This window comes from Choloepus didactylus, chromosome X (genome assembly GCF_015220235.1).
Source record: "Choloepus didactylus isolate mChoDid1 chromosome X, mChoDid1.pri, whole genome shotgun sequence".
Lineage (NCBI taxonomy): Eukaryota > Metazoa > Chordata > Mammalia > Pilosa > Megalonychidae > Choloepus > Choloepus didactylus.
The window spans coordinates 13,824,719-13,846,987 of NC_051334.1; the positions used below are offsets into that span (position 1 = coordinate 13,824,719).

The 22,269-nt window shown below is 41.4% G+C and overlaps 1 protein-coding gene and 2 pseudogenes across 1 annotated transcript in view; 1 reads left to right on the forward strand and 2 right to left on the reverse strand.

The window, feature by feature from the left end:
- Window positions 1–22,269, reverse strand: part of CTPS2 (CTP synthase 2) — a 383,279-nt gene that overhangs the window by 33,649 nt on the left and 327,361 nt on the right. The gene's annotated exons all lie outside the window — the stretch shown is intronic.
- Window positions 15,368–17,749, reverse strand: LOC119523827 (annotated as a pseudogene).
- LOC119523218 overlaps window positions 20,686–22,269 on the forward strand; it is a 35,003-nt pseudogene continuing 33,419 nt past the window's right edge.

The following is a 22,269-nucleotide window of genomic DNA, read 5'->3' on the forward strand; positions in this document are numbered from 1 at the left end:
GTTTTGAAGAGGAGCTACAGCCAAGAGGGACACTTTGAAGAAAGCATAGGAGCTGCAGATGAGAGACAGTTTGAAGACAGATGTTGAAAGCAGACTCTTGCTCCAGAGAAGCTGAGAGAGGACAAATATCCCAAGTGCAACTAAGAGTGACATTTTTGAGGAACTGCAGCCTAGAGAGGAACATCCTGGGAGAAAGCCATTTGAAACCAGAACTTTGGAGCAGACGCCAGCCAGGTGCCTTCCCAGCTAACAGAGGTTTTCTGGACACCATTGGCCATCCTCCAGTGAAGGTACCCTATTGTTGATGCCTTACCTTGGACACTTTATGGCCTTAAGACTGTAACTGTGTAACCAAATAAACCCCCTTTTATAAAAGCCTATCCATCTCTGGTGTTTTGCATTCTGGCAGCATTAGCAAACTAGAACAGTGCCCATCTAGAAATTGTCATTGGGTGCAAGATGGAGAAGTCCAGAGACATGGACATTGGAAACTAGCCTATAAAGATTTGGTGTTTTCTGATGTAGGAAATACTGTAAACTCAACTGGGTGGTGGAGCTACAAATACCTATGGGAATTCACGCTATGTGGTGGTCTCTTCCAGCATTGGGCCCTTCCTACTCCCATGGTGGGGAAGACACCCTTGGGTTGTGATGGCATTGGTCCTCTCTGTAACCCGCTCTGCTCCCTGCCAGCTGCATAACACTTCTTAGCACTATGATCAGGGCTTCAGAGATATCCATTCCCTTTGTGGTTTATGAGGAATTTTCACCCCAAGTCCTCGGAGATGTTATGATTATTTTTATATTTTTATATGTATACGTTAAATGTTTAAATGTTCATGTTATAGTTATAGATTTAATATATTGTTTGGTATATCTAAATATCTGTTTTATATTGACATGTTTTCAATTTAACATTAACCATACTTGGGCCTCAACAGAAACCATCTCAGAACAAAGTTTCCCCTTAAATCTCAAATGACTGGTCAAGAGATGTCCTTTTGATGATTGGCCTAAGGTTTTAGACTAAGTTCTCTTTTGAAACACTGTAAAATAGTAGAAAAGGCTCCGAGTAGCACTGGTCAGAATTTCTACAATCCCACCAAGCGATGTTGAGCCAAATGGTAAGAAACCTAAATTCTCCTGACAAATGAATCCTCTCCTAACTCAATTCATAAGATAATTTGGAACCTGGTTGGTATAAGTTTGTCACTGGCTTGTCATCGGGACCAGCTACATAATTTGCAGGGCTCAGTGCAAAATGAAAATGTGGCTCCCTTTGTCCAAAAATTCGTTAAGAATTTCAAGACAGTGGCAACAGAGCATTAAACCAAGCGTGAGGCCCTTCTAGGCCAGCAGCCCTGGGCAGCTGCCCAGGCTGCACACCCATGAAGCCGGCCCTATTTCTCACCCACCGAGCTCCATCCTACCTTGGAAATTGCTTGGAGTCCCAAAATTGAAAGAAAGCCCTGCGTATCTTCTGAGTTAAGAAATCAGAATTTAAACATGTCTCACTCAGAAGGGCTTTGGTTCATAGACTATCTAGAGAAACTACCCCATTAGGGATGTATTTATTTCAGGCACCAAGAACTCAGAGGGGAGGTAGTCAGGGCTGGTACAGTAGCTCAGAAATGCCAGGAGCAAACAGGCTCCTTCTGTCTCTTCGATCTCCCAGTCTTAGCAATGAGGGGGTCTAAAATACCATGAAATGGGTTGGCTTAAAAACAAAATCAAGGCTTTAGCAAGATGATCCTTGCCCCCTGAAGACTGTTGTGTCCTGGGGCTGGCTGCCCGTGATCCTTGAGTCCTTGGCTTTTCTGTCACATGGCAATGCACGTGACGGCATCTTCTCCTTTCTCACCCAGGTTCCACTGACTTCCAGTTTTTGCTCTTCCATATGGCTTTCTCATCATAAAGTCCCCAGCAATAGGATTAAGCCCCCCCCCCCATTCAGTTGGGCTAAACCTTAACTAAAAATAACATCTCCAGAAGGTCCTATGTACAATGGCTTCACACCCACAGGAATGGGATTAAGACTAAGAACATGGTTTTTTCTTCTGGGGTATATAATTCAGCCTACCACAGAGGACAGAGGGTGACACCCCTAAGCATCAAGGATGTTCCAGGCAGGAAGGAGGAAGTAAAAAATGATGAACAACAGATTCTGGTCATGTCTCATTGCCCAGAACTGACTCACGTGTCCATTCACTGGAAAGGAAGCTGGAGATGTGAGTTCTTAGCTCTCTAGCCTCCATAGTTATAGACTATAAGCCAAGAACACGTTGGAGTAGGTGATGAGTAAAAACACCTACAGGTGCTCCTCCAGAGCAGTGCTTCTCAAATTCCATGTACATATGACTCATCTGGGGGTCTTGTTAAACTGTAGATTCTGAATCAGCAGATCTGGGGTGAGGCCTGAGATCCTGCATTACCAAGGCAAGGTCAAGCCTGCAAACCTGTGCACCACACTTGAGTACTGAGGCCCTAGAACACCAAGAGTCAGAAAAGGAAAAATGAGATAAAAAGAAACATGAATGAGACCAAGGGAAGAGATGTTTATTTGGCATAGGATCTATATTTTCTAAACAATATAACTTCTACAGTCAGTTTGTTCAAACACCACAATTACATGGAACTTTGAATAGGAAGTGAGCTATGGTAGGTCTGTATAGATTAGAATGAAATAGCAACACATCCTAAAGTAATTTTGGTGGAGAATAAAAATATATATTTGGGCCCCCCCTGAAGAGCTGGGGGAGAATGCAGAGGTGTTGGACTTCCTCACCTGGATTTTTTGCTGATGTTTTCACAAACATTGGGAACTGATGGCTTGATGTGCTGAGCCCCCTGTCTTGGGGCTGGCCCCTATGAAGCTTGTTACTGCAAGGAGAGGCTAAACCTGCTTATAATTGCACCTAAGAGTCTCCCCCTGAGTACCTCTTTGTTGCTCAGATGTGGCCTTCTCTCTCTAACTAAGCCACCTTGGTGGATGATCTCACTGCCCTCCCCCCTACATGGGAACTGACTCCCAGGGGTGTAAATTTCCCTGGCAACACAGGATATGACTCCCGGGGATGAATCTGGACCTGGCATCATGGGATTGAGAACATCTTGACCAAAATGGGGATGCAAAATGAAATGAAATAAAGCTTCAGTGGCTGAGAGATTCCAAATGGAGTCAAGAGGTCACTCTGGTGGACATTCTTACACACTATATAGATAAACTTTTTTTGGCTTTAATGTATTGGAGTAGCTAGAAGTAAATACCTGAAACTATCAAACTCCCACCCAGTAGCCTTGACTCTTGAGACAATTGTATAACAATGTAGCTTACAAGGGGTGACAGTGTGATTGTGAAAACCCTGTGGATAGCACTCCCTTTATCTAGTGTATGGATGGATGAGTAGAAAAATGGGGACAAAAACTAAATGAAAAATAGGGTGGGATGGGAGGGTGATTTGGGTGTTCTTTATTACTTTTATTTTTTATTCTGATTCTGATTCTTTCTGGTGTAAGGAAAATGTTCAAAAATAGATTGGGGTGATGAATGCACAACTATAGGATGGTACTGTGAACAGTTGATTGTACACCATGGATGAGCGCATGGTATGTGAATATATCTCAATAAAACTGAATAAAAAAAAAGAAACATGAAAGCTTAAAGTAAAGGACTAGGGCTCAAGAGGCACTCATAAGAGAAAGGAAACTCACCTCTCCATAACTGAGGGAGGAGCCTATGTCAGGAGAAGAGCAACTTGGGAGTCCCCTGACGAGAACATACAGATGGACTTGCCAGTCAAAAGGACAAATTGCTCGTGGGAGGGTATTTGCAACCTGTGATCAATGATGAGACACTTAAAAAGATCCAGTTCTGTGATGGCCTTTACAGTTTGGAAAAGATCACTCAGCCTGTGACTGGATAGGAATTAACAGGGGCAGTGAGTTTCAAAGTTTGAGCCCAGAAGAGGTAGCATGAAAATATAAGAGGGGTGAAGATGGAAAAAGCTGGAAAGGAAAGGTTAACCCTCCAAGCTGAGTACCATGGGATTGTTCCTGTAATTATCTTAAAAGCATAAAATTTAAATTGACAGCGTGACTTGGACTCAAATGAACAGGGTGACTTCAGAGAAGAATGCCTTTTTTTTTTCTTTCAGGTGATAATATCACAGTTACCAAAGACTGGCAATGATAATGAGCCAGCCAGGATGGTGTATCAGTTAGAATTCCTTAGCTGCAAGCAGCAGAGACCAACTCTGGCTGACATAAATGCAAAGCAATTTATCAGATGACTATGGGAGCTTGCAAAAGTGATGGATATGAGAATGAACAGGAACCAAGGGAACACCAGAAGACTGGGAAACAGAAACCACAGCCACAGCCTCAAAGCAGACAAAGTCTGTTTAGCACACCATTCCTTCCAGCACTTGAGCCAAAGTCCCAGCAAAGGGCTTCCAATTGGCCAAGCTGGGGTTACATGCCGATATCCTGGCATGGCCTCTTGGCTTCTGTAAAAACTGGTTGGCATCTGGAATTGCTCTCCCACCAAGACTGCACTATAGGGAAAAGTACTCCTCATAAGGAAATCCAAATAATCCCAATAATATTAGAAAGGTGAAATGGATTATGGCTAACCAAAAACAATAACCACAAATGCTCACTTTAGATGGAAAACAAGTTTTCTCTCTAGTACAAGCTCCAATTGGTTCATGGTGACTGCCAATTGTTGAGAAGGTTTCTGAAATCACATCCATGCATAATGGGAAAAGGTGCCATGATTGATAAGTGGACTTTGCCATTGCTACAAAAAGAAAAAGAGGCATGTATATGCCAGCTCTTTGCCATTTTGCACATAGCATAAATCTACCTCCTCTATAAGAGCCTTCTCTTATCCCTCCTGCTAGAAATAAACCCTGTCTCCTTTAGCTCAAGTCATTTTCTACCTGTCAAGAACTGAGCAACCATAAGCAACAATCTGAACCCCTCTGGCCTCAACTTTTCATTGGTAAATGAAATACTAATACCCAATTCATAATTCATTGCTTTGAGTATTATATACAATAAGACAAGCCAAGCATCTAGCATAATGCCTAGCAAATAGTCAGCACACAATCAATGTTAGTAGGCTCCCAATTTGTACCTCACATGATCATACATTCTACCTTGTGTCATGGCTAAGTACAAAGAGATGAAATGAAGGGGTACTGGACTTTGGAATGATCTGGTCCTACTCATAGCTCCCCCACTCACTAGCTGTGTGGCCTTGACCTGTTACCACTATCTCTCCACCACCCAGCACAGTTCATGTCATTTAGAACTAGACATCAAGGAACCATCATCAAATGAGTGTGAAAGTTAACCTCTCTGAGCCTCAGTTCGCCCAGCTAAAAATATACCTGGCTTACTGGATCCAAGATGTTTCAGATTGAAAACATATAAACATTGCCTTGCACAGTCCTTAACTACATATTTGCTGCTCCACAAATGTTAGTTTCCTACCTTTCTCAAAATCTGTTTTTTTTCAATGAATAAAGAAATGTCCCTGGAGTGTGATCCATTTCATCTGCTCAAACTAAATAATGAATAGCTCAAATCAAATCAACTAGGTTTGAATGCTTGTTTTACATTTTTTTGAAAGACTTCTTTTAAAAATACAAACATATGGGCCACAAAGGAATCCATTTTAATTTTTTTTAATTTTTCTCTTGAAATAATTTCAGACTTACAGGACTGTTGAAAAAAACTACAAACCTCTTATAGAGAACTCCAACATACCCCCATGCCCCCAGATACCCAGATCCACCAGTTTTAACATTTTGCCACCTTTGTTCTATCCACCTATCATCTATTTCTATCTATTCATCTATCTATCTATATCTATCTATCTGTATCTATCTATTTTCTGAAAATTTGAGAGCAAGTCGCACACATCATACTCTTTGAACACAATACTTCCATGTACATTTCCTATGAACAAGGGTAGTCACTTATGTAATCACCTTAAGTGTGATTATCAAGTGCAGTTATCAAGTTCAAGAAATTTAACGTTGATAAAAAGCTTAGTCTATATTCCAAATTTTTTCTTATGTTCCAATAATGTCCTTTGAGCCTTTTCTCCTCCATTCTTAGATCCCATCCAGTATCATTTATCGCATGTAATTGTCATTATCTCTTTAGTGTCTTTCTTTTTTTTAATTGTGAAAACATTTATACATCATAAATCTTCCCATCCCATCCCCTCCCAAGTATAACATTCAATGGGACTAATCACATTCACAATGGTGCAGTACTCTCACTACCATCCATTGCTACAACTTTGCCTTCACTGTAAACAGAAACCCTACACTCACTTTGCATTAACACCCCATGGCCCCTACCCTGCCCCCTGTAACCTGTACTCTACTTTCTATCTCTGTAAGTTTTCATATTCTCTGATATTCTTTTTGTGGTTACTGTGGGGCTTAAATTTAATATCCTAAATCTATAACATTCTCATTTGCTTTGATGCCAATTTATCACTTCAATAGCATACATAAACCATGCTCTCCTGTACCTCTCCACCTCCTCACCTTCATGTAGTTCTTGTCACAAATTGCATATTTATACATTATGAGTCCCAAACCATTGATTTATCATTACATTTTATGAATTTGCCTTTCAGATCCTGTAGGAAGTTAAAAGTGGAGTTACAAATCCAAAATATAATTGTACAGATATTTATATTTACCCATGTCATTATCTTTACTAGGGATCTTTATTTCTTCATGTGGTTCGGTCAATTGTCTAGTGTCCTTTCCTTTCAACTTGCACAACTCCTTTAGCATTTCTTGTAGGGCTGGTCTAGTAGCGATGAAGTGCCTAAGCTTTCAATTATCTGGGAATATCTTAATTCCCCCCTCGTTACTGAAAGACAGTTTTGCCAAATACAGAATTCTTGGTTGGCAATTCTTTGCTTTCAGCACTTTAAATATGTCTTCCTCTGCTTCCTTGACTCCATGGTTTTGATGAGAAATCAGCACTTAATTTTATTGAGGCTCCCTTGTATGTGACACATTGCATCTCTCTTGTGACTTTCAGAATTCTCTCTTTATCTTTGGCATTCAGCAGTTTGATTATAGCATGATGCAGTGTGAGTCCATCTGGGTTTATTGTGTTTTGAGTTCATTGATTGTCTTGGATGTGTATATTCATGTCTTTTGTTAAATTTGGGAAGTTTTTGGCCATTATTTCTTTAAATATTCTCTCAGCCCCTTTCTCTCTTTCTTCTCCTTCTTGGACTCACCACTTTCTCTCTTTCTTTTATTTCTGGACTCCCACAATGCATATATTGGTATGCTTGATGGTGTCCCACAGGTTCCTCAGGCTCTGTTCTCTTTTCTCCATTCTTTCCTCTTTATGCTCCTCAGACTAGATTATTTCAGTTGTCTTATCTTCAAGTTCACTAATTCTTTCTTCTGCCAGCTCTAATCTGCTGTTGAACCCCTTCTAGGGAATTTTTAATTTCTGTTACTGTGGTCTTCAGCTCTGTTTGGTTCCTTTTCAAAATTTCCACCTCTATATTGATATTCTCTTTGGGGTCATCTATCATTTTCCTGATTTCCTTTAGCTCTTTGAGCATATGTAGGACCATTTTTTTAAAGTCCTTATCTGGAATGTCCCAGGTCTGATCCTCCTCATTGATGATTTTTAATGCCTTGTCTGGGCCATCACTTCCTGTTTCTGTTGTTGTTATTATTGTACATTTTGTAACCTTTTGTTGAAATCTGGGCATTTTGATATTTTAGTGTGTTATCACTGGAAATTAGACTCTGGAGCATCTGTTCCTTAAGATTTTATCCAGCTAGTGTGATGACAGAGCTTTCCTTGAATGCCAGGAGCTAACACACACACAAAAGGAAGGGAAAAAAAAGAGAATGCCTTTCCCAGTCTTTGAAGATTGACCTGTGGAATGTTCTCCTTCAGGGCTTATCCATATGATGAGTTTGAAGAATAGCTCCAAGCCAAATAGGGGCTTCCCAGGTCCTTTCTGCACAAGCTTCTTATCTTGGGCATGCATATGTGTCTCTAGGAATTCCCTGTTTACACAGATATGAATGTCCCCTCTTCCCTAGGAAGCAGTTTCCTCATGGTCCTGGTCACTGTACTGTATGTCCTCCAGACAGCAATCCCTTTCCCCAGGCAGCACAACTGGACTGCTCTTCCTCAGTGTTCTGTTGGCGAGCTCTATGAGCCACCTTCTACACACAGGGCAAGTTCTAGGACAGCAAGGCCCAGCAGGACACCACCAGACAGATCAGGCCAGTCATACATGCTCCCAATATATGCACGAGGGCTACTCTGCTCTCTCCGGAACTGGGACCAAGGACACGCAGGCCAGCTCTACAACAAGCCAGGGCACTACAAGATCCTGCTGCTTTTAAGTGGTCTTTTTCTCGATTTGGCACTTGCCCTGTTACTGCAATCCTTTAACTGTTTTCTGGAGCTTTTAGAAAGATGTTTCTGCCAGTTCTTGCTGGTTGTTCAAAGCGTCTGTGGGGGGACAGAGCCCTGAAGTTCTGCCATCTTGATTCAATTGATTTAATTTTAACTGAAGATAATTGAATTACACATTGCCATAAGGAAGAAGGGTCCAACCAAAAAATTCCTTTCTTTGTTCCGCCTTCATTATTCCCAGAAGTGTCAAATTATTGATAATCATCCAGAAAGTGATTTTTTTTTAATGTTAGATAATGATATTTCTTTATTCTTTAAAATTTGTAATGGACATAATTCTGTTACTACCTGGATATGTAGCCTTGGACAGATCATTTATATTCCTTATAAAGGGATAATTAATTCATCTCAGCAATTTAACCATCCAAAGGGTTAGATATCCTGATAATTTTTTTATTTAAATTAAGCAATTAATTTTTTTTCTTTTAAATGCAATTTTATTGAGATATATTCACACACCATATAAGCCATCCAAAATATACAATGAATGGCTGACAGTGTCATCATATAGCTGTGCATTCGCCGCTACAATCAATCTTAAAACATTTTCATTCCTCCAACATAAAGAAAAAATTAAAATAAAAAAGAACACCCAAAAAATCCCATACCCCTTATCCCCCCTATTATTTATATAATTTTTCATCTTTCTTTTATTACTCATCTGCCTATACACTATGTAAAGGGAGTGTCAGTCACAAGGTTTTTACAATCACATGGTCCCACAATAAAAACTATATGGTTATACAGTCATCATCAAGAATCCAGAAAGTGATCTTGATGGACTTTGTTAGAATAGGAACAAAGGGACATTATTAAAAGAAAGCAAATGTCCACTATTAATCTTAGCTCCAAAACTACAATGGCTAAAACTGAAAACTGCTTACTTCTACAAGCTGTTTGAGAATTGGTCATTCTGAATGCAAATTTACTTTTACTTTAATGTACACCTGGGAAAATAATATCACTGTAATAAGTTGAAATTCAGTGTTTGCTCCTTTCCCAACAGGACCCAACTGGAGCAAGCAATTTTCTACCAATCTGTGTGGCTGTACAAACACGGGCATATGAAAGAATAGCTTGGGAACTCTGGTTGTGACACAATAAAAAAAAAATAAAAAACAGTTCTTTCAACTTAAAAATCTTCAATTACGTTTTGCTTCATTCCCTTCTATCTTGCAGATGGTTTCTTTTCTTCTTTCTTGGTTTTTTTCCATTTCACTGATGGAAAAGGAAACCAACTGCGTAATTCTTATGTCAGATCTATGCCTTGTTGATGACACGGCTATATTAATTTTCCAGTTATTGGGGTTTAGCTACATGAGGAAAGAGCAATGTGGTTTTTGTGCTCTCTAAAGTATATAACAGAAATTGAACCATAGCAAAACATCTGAGTATTTATGTATTTGCGAGTGTGAATATGTCTATGTCCATGTACAAAAACACAGGAGAAACTATAAGTTAAGTGGTGATTTTTTAATAACAAAAGTTTTCCTTTATTAATTATTAGCTTGAACTTTCAAAACAATATAAAAGCGAAGATAAGATAAGAACATTATATGGACCATAGAGTTGATAATCAGAAAAGCTGGGCTTTCAGTTCTCATTTCACCCCTAATTGGCTCTGTGACATGCTAATGAGTCTCCAAGATAGCGCTCAGGGATCTCTTCCTTCTGGCATCGACACCCTTATGTAGTCCCCTCCAACATTATATGAGGGTTGGTCTGTGAGACCAATAGAATATGGCAAAAATCATGTTATATGACTTTGGAGGCTAGATCATGAAAGACATTGTAGCTTCTCCCCCATGCTTGCTCACGCTCACTTTCTCTTGGATCATTCACTCTGAAGCCAGTTGCCATGTTGTGAGACACCCAAGAAGTCCCATGCAGAAACTCACATGGTGAGTAACAGAGGTCTACAGCCAACGGTCACTTCTGTGAACTTGGTAGGACATCTTCCAGTCCCAGTCAACCCTTCAGATGACTGCAGACCCGGCCAACATCCTGACCCCAACCTCCAGAGAGACCCAGAGCCAGAACCACCCAGCCAAGCAGCTCCCAAATTCCTCACTCACAGAAACCGTGACATAATAAATAGTTGTTGTCTGAAGTCACTAACATTTGGGGTAACTTATTTCACAGCAATAGATAAATAATGCAATGACCTGGTAGGAAAAGCTACTTTATGTTTCCATTTCTCAGATCATTTTTATTCAGTCAATAGGTATTTGGTAACCAATGTGTCAGGCATTATTGAAATGAGAGAGTTGGACTGGAGGCTCCTTCCAGAAATATCCTTTTGATTTCCATGGATAATCACAGTCTGTCAGGCTATTCTTTCAATAGAACCTGCAACTTACCAGACCAAATGTTCACTTTTACAAAAAATATGACCTGAAACCAATACTATTGATTGGCTGACCTAAAAATCATTACCTTATTTTTTGTTACCTTCAAAGTTAGAAACTGGAAACACTACTCATCAGCTTTCCTAGCCTCCACTGTTGCCAGGGTGGCTATGTAACATAATTCTGGCCAATAACTATGTAACATAATACTGGCCAATAAGACATAAACAGAAATTTGTTAAAGGAGTTCTAGGAAAGATTTTGTTTTCCTGATAAAATAGGCCAATATGGCTGGCACCACTTCTCCATTTCCGCCTTAGATGTAGCCCAATGCCTGCAGGTGCAGCAGCCATCTCAGAGCCACGAGGGAATGATCTTGGGAATTAAGAGACACTGGCCTTGATATAGTTGAGCTGCGGAACCAATGCCAGCAGCTTTCTGCCTCCAGAGATAGCTAGCTCTCTATTTACTTAAGCCATGGAAGTGGCATTTCCTATTTCTTACAGCCAGATTTAATCTTAATTGACATAGTACCATAGAAAGCGATTGGTCCCAAAGGAAACAAAGAAGAATTTTTCCCCCAGTATATCTCCTTTCTCTGAATTCCTTGAATTATTGAGATAGGCTTTTACTAACATCACCACCAACAATAAAAAGCCACACCACTGACTTCCTAAAAGAAAAGGCAATAGTGTTTGACAGTACTTAATGTTTCCTGAGTGCCTACCATGTGCCAAGCATTGTTCTAAGTACTTTACAAGTATTAATTCATTCCGTATCCACAATAACTCCTTGAGGTCAATATTATTATTGTTTCCATTTTGCAGATGAGGAAACTGAGGCACAGAGAGTTTAAGTAAACTTGCAAGGCTTCATAACTAAGTAAGTGGTAGAGCTGAAATTTAAACCAAGGGAATCTGATATCTGTCCCCACTGTTTTTGCCTCTTGATCTGACACTATCAGATAAAGCAGTAAACACCAGAAAAACCTGTGCCCCCCAAATGCGTAGGATCTTACAGATTTGAGAAGAAAATACAAATTTTGAGTTTTTAAGCTTCTTGAGTATTTTCTGCTTATGTAACTTTAAATTATACATATAACCGGCAGGTGGAGAAACAGCTGGGTTGGGCAATAGAATGAGATGTGAAATAAGTGATTTTGGACAGAGAGAAAAATAATAACAGTAAGAGCCATCATCATCATAATCATCATTGTCATATCTAACATATGTTGAGTGTCTGCACTATTCTGGTAGGTACTATGTATCTTTACATATAAAACGTTTGAGTATGTTTCCTCAAGGGTCAGTCAGGCCTTATTTTCAAATGACCACTTTAATTAATGGAGACAAAAGCATCCAACAATTAAGAGAAAACCAAAGCCAAACCCAGATGTACTTGGGGAAATGCATCCAAAGCCCTTTGAATACACAGAAGAAATATTAAATAGCTATGGTTTGTTGAACATGTACTCTGTGCCAGATACTGCAGTTATTGCCTTACAAGCATTATCTCCTTTCATCTTCACACAACTTTAAGAAGTAAGTCCTATTCTTAGCCTTTGGTCCCCACACCCTCCCCACCCCACCCCACCCCACCCAGCACCTCACCCTGCAACCTGCTGTGGGGAGAGGGGAGGGGATAAAATGTTGGAGAGTAACTGGCTAAAATCTCTCCAGCCCCCAGTCCTATCCTTCTATCTTCTATGCATAAAAAATGATTGGACTTCCTGGGTCAGAGACAAAGGACAGCTTATTACTCACAGTGGTCAGAGTAGCATCACTTGTGCTAGTTCCCCAAGCCCCAATTTCCACAGGGTGATGCAACGAGGGCCAGGGGATGCCTGAACACACCGTGAGGTGCATTGTGGGAGAGGACTCTGAGCCTAGGAAACACCAATTTTTTATAAGGGGGCTGCTGGAAAAATCTGCCCTGGAGACATTATCTTTATTATCCTGGACAGCAAACAAATCTGCCCTCTGCTCCAAAGGGATACACTAGCTCTGTTTTCTATAGCTGTTTGCTATCCAAGCATCCTTGAAAAGATAGTCCAGAACAAAAATTTGCTGATACCTTAGCTCAGAAGGTGTGCAGAAATGTGAGCGACCCCCAGCAAATTCTCTCCCAACAAACAAATGATCCAGAAAGATTTTCATAGGACCGTTCCCACATTCCCAGGTAATTGTGCAGATTTTGAAGCTTCTATTTACTTGACCATTTTGAAAGCCATTTTACAAAGTCCACAGCCTACCATGTAAAAAAAGGGTCCACCTATTTCAAAGAAAATACAATTCAGAAAGCTATAATTATTGCATGCCTTTCACAGTCTAACACATGGGTAGGCTTTTTTCCCCCATGCATATGGATAATTTTAATCTATTCTCTTCATTAAGACTATGTAACAGCACAGTGTAGTAATAATTATTCCAACACAAATTCTATTTGTCACAGACACCTTTTTTGAGAAGTATGTAAGCCACATTGTAACCTGACATGTCTCGAAATACCAACCCTATGAAAACACCTTATTTCAATCCAACGTGATGAAAGGAGGAAAATATAGACACTGGATGGTGCATGACTCTGGGTTAAAAGCTGGTCTGAGCCCTGATGAACAGGAGCCCCCACATCATCTAATTTACATCAAAACTGGCCCCAATTGTTGACAGGGTTTTTTATTTAACACAACATTTGGCCTCATATGCTTATAGGCAATTCAGCATTGTACACTTCTCTTTTCCTACATGGCATAAATGTGTAGCATAGTTCAGTGCCACTGATACATAACAGCAAGTCTCTTCCGATCACCTGCAGTTGTTTTAGTGAACAGTATAATTCTGTAAAAATAAACTCTAATGAGAGCTTTGTATAAAGCACACAAACATGGCCTAATGGGAAAGGCCTTGTAAGTTAAATATTTTTACATCGGGGACCAAATGCATGCCACGGGGTCTCTGTGAGACCTCCAAATGCAGGAAGAGCTTTCTCTAGTATCTAGTAATCTATCAACCTCCAAGTTCTAAAGAATTAAAAATTGATTTAGGCTAGTATGGTAAAATGGTTCATCTCAGTTTTCCTAAATTCAGAACAAATGTCTAAGGCAGTCAGTTACAATAATCTTTGCTAAGCTTGATATTGGGCTTCGGGCAGGGCTAACACATTGTTGTAAACCCTCTGCCACGCTAGCCCTGCCATGTGCTGCGCCAAAGCACAGCCTTTAATCCACATGGTTCCTGCTCAGGAACCACAGGCAAGAGTTCAGGAGCCTCCGTTTTTCCTTCTGATTGCATCTGACAACAGTGTAAGTAAAAACTCAACTGAGTAAGTGGACCAAGATACGATGCAAGAAAAACTCACTAAAGAAATTTTTTCTAACAAAAAAGCTAACTTAAGTGAAAGGGTCTACAGAGCTGAAACTTTTCATTTTTAATATTCTTCTTTGGAATTGTAGATCACCTTTCATTAAGTGAAAGGGTCTACAGAGCTGAAACTTTTCATTTTTAATATTCTTCTTTAGAATTGTAGATCACCTTTCATTAAGTGAAAGGGTCTACAGGGCTGAAACTTTTCATTTTTAATATTCTTCTTTGGAATTGTAGATCACCTTTCATTTAATTGTCTAGCTTTTTAACCTGAACTTGGACAAGAGAAAAAAAAAGGGGGGGGGGAGAAAAAGTAATTTGTATTTAATTCAAATTTATTTTAAAATTAATTTAAAATTTGTCTTTCGTGTTTCAATAAGCTCCTAGAAGTTCAGTGAAGGTCTTACTGCATTTTCTTGACCATGCCCAAATGTAAGAAAGGCATAACATTATCCAAATTACCAAACCAGAAGAAAACCCAGTCCCCCAGACACAAGCAACCTCTCGCCATCAGCTCTGAAGGGAACCCCAGCCCCAAGTGGCGGCCCTCACTGACACCTCATCACCATCGAAATGTCAGGACGGCAAGGCCCAGAGCTCTCTGTGCGCTTTATCAAGCTGCCCGGATCCCTGGGCGTCAGGGCCAGGCACAGCGTCAACACCCACAAGGCCACCCCAGGCAGCAATAGGGGGTGAGGGGAGCACCCCGAGGCTGAGGAGAGGCTGCCCAGACCGGAGGCCTGCCCTTCCTGTCTCACTACCCTGTCGCCAAAAGTTTCCAGGTTAGCTCCTCCTCATTAATGCTGTGCAGTTATAAAACAGAACCCCAGGGAACAAAACACAGAAAAATTAAAACTTGAAAGTAAGCTTTATGAAGGTAGTCACTAAAATCAGGAATCCAAAACTACCTCTGAATACTAAAAAAAATTACAGTGTGTCATATCTGCATTTAAAAAAAATTGTGTGTGTGTGTTTCAAGGCCGCTCTTTGTTTTGTTTTTAGCAATGGCAGAGAGTTCAGCTCAGATAATGAAGTCTGGTTGTCATGTTACAATGACAGCAGGTAGCGGCTTCAAACAGCTACTATTTTTGCTATCATATATTTTACATGTCCAGAAAATAGGAGTTTTATGACAACCATAGTTTTGTCTCATCTCAGCACTCGGGTCTCTAAGAGTGTGCCAAAGTTCAAGAGGGCCCTCAAGCTAAAAGGGAGGCACTGGGGGTAAGGAACCTTTTACTGCTTCCATGAGCCTGGGATGGGCTCTTGAATGCTGACAAGAGGGCACACAAAGTTTGTAGGACAGTTTTCAAGAACAATTCAACTGCACTGAAGTATATCCATATACACTGACACATACAGTGTGTTTGAGTATATCTATATCTGAAGTGCTCAAACAGGCAAAAGCTGTGGTTTTCTCATTTCATGAATTTCAGAGTATGGTTTAGAAGGCCTGAGACTCACTTCCACTTCTGAGGAACATGAATGTTCTGCTCCGGGAGCCTGACTTCCACTCCCACTGCCACTGGCATAACTAAGTGGCCTTCCAATGAATGCCACGGGAATCACCATTATTTTACCTCATTCTCAGTTAAGGACACAGAAGAAGATGAACTTCTGCTAAACCCAAGAGCTGAGGACGTGGCTGCGCAAGCCCGGTTTCGTGTCTTCAGTGGTGTGCGTGCATCAGACAAATTTTTCATTGCTGGCTCCTTAGCAAGGAGGCTGCCTCCATGGCCTTAGAAGGATTTGTTCTGGCTGTTTTGTCCGTCCAGAGTCTTTTTCTAGGTGCTTCCCCAACTTTGAAGTCCTCTGTAGGGTCCGGTGCCCTATTTGTGTGGATTCTTTTTTTCCCATTTAAGTTACCAGAGTCTTCCTCAGGGTAGGGGGAAGGCCACAAGGGCAAACTTGGTGTGAGAGCGAGCCTTCTGCTTGTCACTGAGCAGGCCCCACTGCGGCCCAAGCAGCTCTTGGATCTCCTCACCAGGGGCATCTGGGTTCTCGGCCACAACCTTGCCCCTGGGCTTTTGACGGAAGACCAAAAACTGGGACACCATGTCTCCCTTCTTTCTCCCAGGAGAAGACCCCAATCCTCTTTCGGGGTCTGCACCTGCCATTTTCTGAGGAGTGGCATTTACCATCCCAGGATCACATTCTTGGTTTTCGGCAGAGCTAGACGGTTTGGCTCTCCTCCTCTTTTTGAAGGGAATGCTCTCTCATGCCAGTGACTTAGGGGTGGCAGCAGCTTCTTCACAGTCTCCTTCAAGTTCAGCCATTGCTCCTGGAGACCCAGTAGCAACACCAGCCTCCTTAGCTACGTGAGGGTTGAGATGAAGCTGGTCCACATAGACGAAGGTGAACTTGGCTTTCCACTCATCCACTGACATGCCTGCAGCTTCCTTTGCTTGAACAGTACCCATTTCCCACAGGGCCCTCAATTTTCCTGAAATGGGTTTTAACAGCTTCATTTTCTCAGCTTTCATGGGTGCCTGTTGGGCACTTTCCTGGCATAATTTTTCAAACTGTCCTTCTCCCTCAAAAGTTACAAGGCTCTTCTCAAATATTCAAGCTCTTTCTGGGGTATCACCAAAAAACTGTGTGTGACACCGGCATGCACTCTTCTTCTCACCTTAAAGTTTGGTATAGCTGTGAAGGAGCAAGTCAGCAGAAACCATACAGAGCCACCATGGCTAGCCTGACACTTTGGACCCCACCAAGTCACCAACATTGTATTTCAGTAGATGGTCTTCATCTCTGCTGATATTTGGACGGGACCCTTTCTTAGTTGTAATCTTTCTGTCAGCAGGACCTGAGATCTTAGACACTAAAGCTGCTTTGACAAGGCCTTTCTCCAGTAAAGAGTCATATTCTATGCTTCTCTTTCTGCTCCTTCTGGCCTTGTTTTCTGGTTTTTGTCCATTTTCTTCTGACTGAGATATATCTGCGGCACTGTCACCACAAATGGAAGATACAAAGAACAGTTCCCTGTTCATGTATGTTTTGGTGATTTTCAGCTTAATTTCCAAAGAGCCATTTTTGATGGGGGTAGTATTGGGTGGTGTCCCAATTCCTTTCATTTCCTGGGACTTGAAACACAATTTGGCATCATGAGCGCCAGGTTTCAACTTCTCAGCTGGAATTAAAGGGAAGTACATTGTGGCCATTACGTTTTTGCACGAGCCCCTCCTGGAGAGTGGTCGAACGCTGGGCTTTGCTGAGGAATACAGAACATTCCCGATCATTTCACAGTCCTGAGTCTTTCCATTCGTGTTGCCGAGGATTTCTGGGATCTGCTTCATCTTTATGCACTTCACAGCTTTCTGAACCAAAGAGAACGCTGTGTGATGCTGAAGGGCATGCAGCCCTGATGCCTCAGTTCCTAGAACACTGTGGTGCTTGGCATCCTCCAAGGCGTGGTGGTGATGGCCAGGACGAAGTGCAGCCAGGCCCAGGCCCCACGCCCCACCTGCCGCTGCCCTGGGGAGCCAGGGACAGCCTTTTGACAGAACCCACTTATGCCCACCGTATTCTGTATTTAGTCATGGACATCCTATCATTACCCTCTCGTGCAGCCAGTCATTAAATTCATCAAGTGTACTTTCAGAGAAGAATAAGGTTATTAATGGTGTTGATGATGAAGTTTATGAATAAATAAATGTGTCAATACTTTATTAATAACCTCAAAGGGCTTCTTAAAAGAGTGTCACAGACCTGGTATAGCTATTTTAGTTCAATTGTCCACCTAGTAGGCTAATACCTTATTAACTCAATTAGGTTGCTCTTTACAATTAAGAAACTGGGGGTCCCATAGATTAGGTAAATTGCCCAAGATCACGCAGCTGGTTTGCGAGAAAAACCACATCTGTCTCACTCCACATGTGGTCCTGAAATGTAGGAACAGGACCCTTTTGACAATCTTTAGACATATTAAAATATTCTTGGAAACCAGAGACCTTCATAGATTCATAATAAAAGAGACCTGGATTTCAATTCTAAGCCCATAAAATGATAACACTATATTTTTTTCCTAAATAACCACTCTCAAAAAAATAGAGAAAGAAAAAGAAATAGAAAAGAAAGAAAATAAGAAAATAACCATTCTCCACTCAGGAATTTGGGATGTGAGAATGCCTTATCCAAAATGGAACAGGGGAAAATAAGCTGTGCCATTTATTAAAGCTATTCATTGATGAATTAACCTCTGGGTTATCATAAAACTATTTTGATAATTCCCTAAGTGCTATAAGGTTGATCATAACTTGGGAAAGATACCTGTAGCCTTCAATCATTTATTTAGTGCCAACAATATCTCAGATAAAAACCCCTCAAGCAATTATTTAAGACACCTTACATATTCATGAGGAAGAGAAAAACTGAACAGGATCATTTATCAATTTAAAAGAATTTCCATCCTTTCAGTTTTGAACTCTCTTTAAACTTAGAGAAAAAGGCAATAAATCATAATAATGTTTGCATCATAATTATCACAGTATAACAGCCCCATAATTTGATACAAAATGACATCATAACAGTATGTTCAAATTCCAATGTAAGAAAGTCAAACCATAGCAATCCGTAAGAGGATTCAATTGCCAGAGAAATTTAAAAAGATTAGAAAAACCCAAAATACTTCAACCATTTTGACACACTTGTCAGTAATATAGTTTAAGCATCTAGGGGACCTTTATTATTTCTATTCATTTTCTTCACAATTAACACAGTCTATCTGTGTAAGTCTGATGAGTATCCAAATAAAGTTGAAACTTGCCAGCTTTCAGCATGCTTAAGGATATCTGGAGTTTGAGACGTAGGCTTTTATCACTGACATTTTTATAAAATAATAAAGGCAAAACATAATAAAATATTCAAAGACTGGCACAAGGAGTGCTATGCAAAAATGGAGATGCTTGGAAAGCTGACTGTTGAATGATGGATAGCACCAACACAGGATGTGTTAAAATACTCATTCATCACCTGGTACATGAAAACTCCAATTTGGCTTGGGGAAGGCTGTTCAAAGATTTCCCAATGAATAATGTATTAACATGTGAGATGTATAAAACTCAAATTACAAAGGTCAGCACAGCCCGAATGTAAAATACTTCTGAACTTCCCAGGTGCCCTGGCAGCTAGCTAGCAATATGCAGGTCTCCATTTCCATTATCCCAGCAGAACTCCCCCAGATACACAAGAGGACATTTCAATTCACAGTAGCACTGGCCGTGAGAAAAACAATCAATGACCTGCCACTCTCAGGGAGAAATTCTGGCCACCGTCAGGGAGATGAGCCTAACTGAGAAACTGTCCACTTCCTAGTCCTTCAAAATAGGACAGAGTTGGAGAGAAAGCAGGGGGGAGCGGGCTATCACTGCCTCCATTACCCACCCCTACCCTAAGAGGAAGGTCTTAAACCACACCTTTGCTGCAGAAAAAAAGCGATTCTCTGAGGCACTTAGGGTTGTAGATGCCAGGAATTTGGTTAAGGGCTGTATCCATCAACCCACCACCTGGGTTAAAATCTAAGCCAGAAATTGTAGCAACCCCCAGCTGGTCCAGGCACACAACCAGGGGAAAATAGAGTTGCCTCGTCTGTTGGCAAAACTCACTTCAAGCAAGAGCTCTTTCTTTCAAGGATGAACTGACAGGAGGGGGAAAAATAGAATTCAACATGGAAGGGCCAGTATAAATATTTTGCAACGTTAAAAATTGACCTTAATAGAAATTCTTTTTCAAAAGCTCATGTTCCAGATTCTCTGCTTAGCACTTCGCATACTTGTCCAATTTAATTTCCAAAAGTCTGTGCTTTTTTTTTTTTTTTCAAAAATCACCACCTGTTTTACTTTCCTGGCTGCTAAAACAAATAGCAGGTAATGGGTTGGTTTAAATAATGGGAATTTCTTGGCTTACGGTTTTGAAGCTAGAAGTCCAAAATCCAGGTGTCATCAAGGTGTTGTTTTCTCCGAGAAGACTGTGGCGGTCACGGGCCAGCTGCTTGGGATTTGCTATTACATGGCAGCAGATGAATTTTTTCTGCTTATAAAAGCCTCATGGAAATAAGATTATAGACCCATCCTAAGTGAGTGCAGCTATACCTTAACTGAAGTCACCTCAACAAAAGGTCCTATTTACAATAGGTTCACCCCCACAGAAATGGATTAAGATTCAGGACACGTTTCTCTGGGGTACGAAGCTCCAAGTCGCCACACTGCCCCGCCCTGCCTTCCCCCGGAACAGGAACCCGTGCATGTCAACCCTCATTATACATGCAAATCACCCGGGGCAGGTGCTAAAATGCAGATTTAGATTCAATAGGTCTGGGATGGGGCCTGAAAATCTGCGTTTCCAACAAGCTCCCAGGTGGCGCTAGTGCTGCTGGTGCTCAGCCCACAGTTTTAAGTAGCAAAGGTCTTTGGAAAGATGCTACAGTGGGAAGCAGGGGAAGATTGGACTCTCAAAAATATATCTAAGAAAATATGATGTAGGCGATGAAAGGGGAAATAAAAGCTCAACAGGCTGACCTGAAAATAGAACTGGCTGAGAAGGAGGCCCGGGTGAAGAAGGAATGCATACAATTGAAAAGAATCCAAGGAAACTGTGAACTATGGCCAAAATAACGTATCCCCTACAGCTAACAAAAGAGTGGAATCTGCATTAGAGAGCAAACCAATCAAAAATGTGTACAGCCAACTTGAGCAGCACTCCAAAAATAAAGAGGGAAAAGAACAAAAGGAGGAAAATGATTAAAAAAGAGAGAAAGAGAAGATTATAGCTAAGGGGACAGAGATGCAAGCTCCTGAAAACAGACATCGCAGAAGAGGAAGCAGGCAACCAGAGCAAACACTGAACTTGAAGATACAATAGAAAAGAACATTCCTGAACTTAGGATATTAAGATGGAACACTGGTTCAGAATAATTAAGGGTCAGAAATTCCCTGTGGCAGACACTCGGTGCCCTGCTCCATTTCACTCCATTCCCTTGAGAACCCAGCAGATGTTTGCCGCTCACGCCACCTCCCTGCCTTGAGCATCCGGGTCCCTCTGCGTCTCGGCCTGAGGGTCTTCTCCAGCACCAAGGGAGCTTGTCAGCTGTGGCAGCCAGGATTTAACACCCCCCAGGGCTGACCATCAAACAAGGAGGAACAGAAGTCAATGGATAAAATGCCCCAGCTTCCCCTTCGCAGTCTGGGACAATTCTGAGGCACGTTCTGCATCATCTCCCGACGTCCCCAGCAGGATGGAAGCCCAGTTGCCCATAGTTGGAATCTACACATGAACCCACCCTTTATGGGCTTTTCTCTCTTCCCTGCCTCGTTCCCCCACTCCCTCATTTGTGCATCTCTGGATCACCTCCCAATTCAATTACCTGCCCCCAAGTCCTTGTTTCAGGGTCTGCTTCTGGGGGGGGAGTCACAAGCTAAGCCTGGTCCCAAATATGTAGGGGGGTGGGGAATCCCTAACTAGATTCAAAAGGAGAGAAATTCTGCATTTAATCAACTATTAAGTAGCCCCCATGTTTCTAATCCAGGAGCTTGAGGAAGCATGGAACTGGGCGACACATACAAGCCTTCCCACACCCATCCCTTCCACCACTTCAGCCTCCTTTGGTCTCCACTGTACATACTTCACAATACCCAGAGTGCTCCAGGGCGTGATTCCTATTCTTTGGCTCCTCTTCTTGTCTGTAAGCTCCTCACACACAGGAACTGTGTCTTATTGTCTTTGCATTTCAACTACCAGCATAGTACCTTGCATATTGAAAACTCTTGATAATTTTTTGAATAAAGGTTGGATGACATTGATTCATCCAACCAGCCACTGACTGGGCTTGTGACCTTGGACAAATGACTTAACCAGTCTGGGCCTTAGTTACACCATCTGTAATACGAGAGAACTCAACTCAGTGTTCTCCAAGATTGAGCTGTTCTATGATTCCAGATAAGCAAACTAGCTCCTCACTCTCGAACCTCTTAAGCCCCACCTTCGTGCAGAGCAGCCTGCTGTATGAGCGGACAACTCTACGAGGGGGCAGCCAAAGCTTTTTGGACCACGCTCATCTAAAACTACAGTGT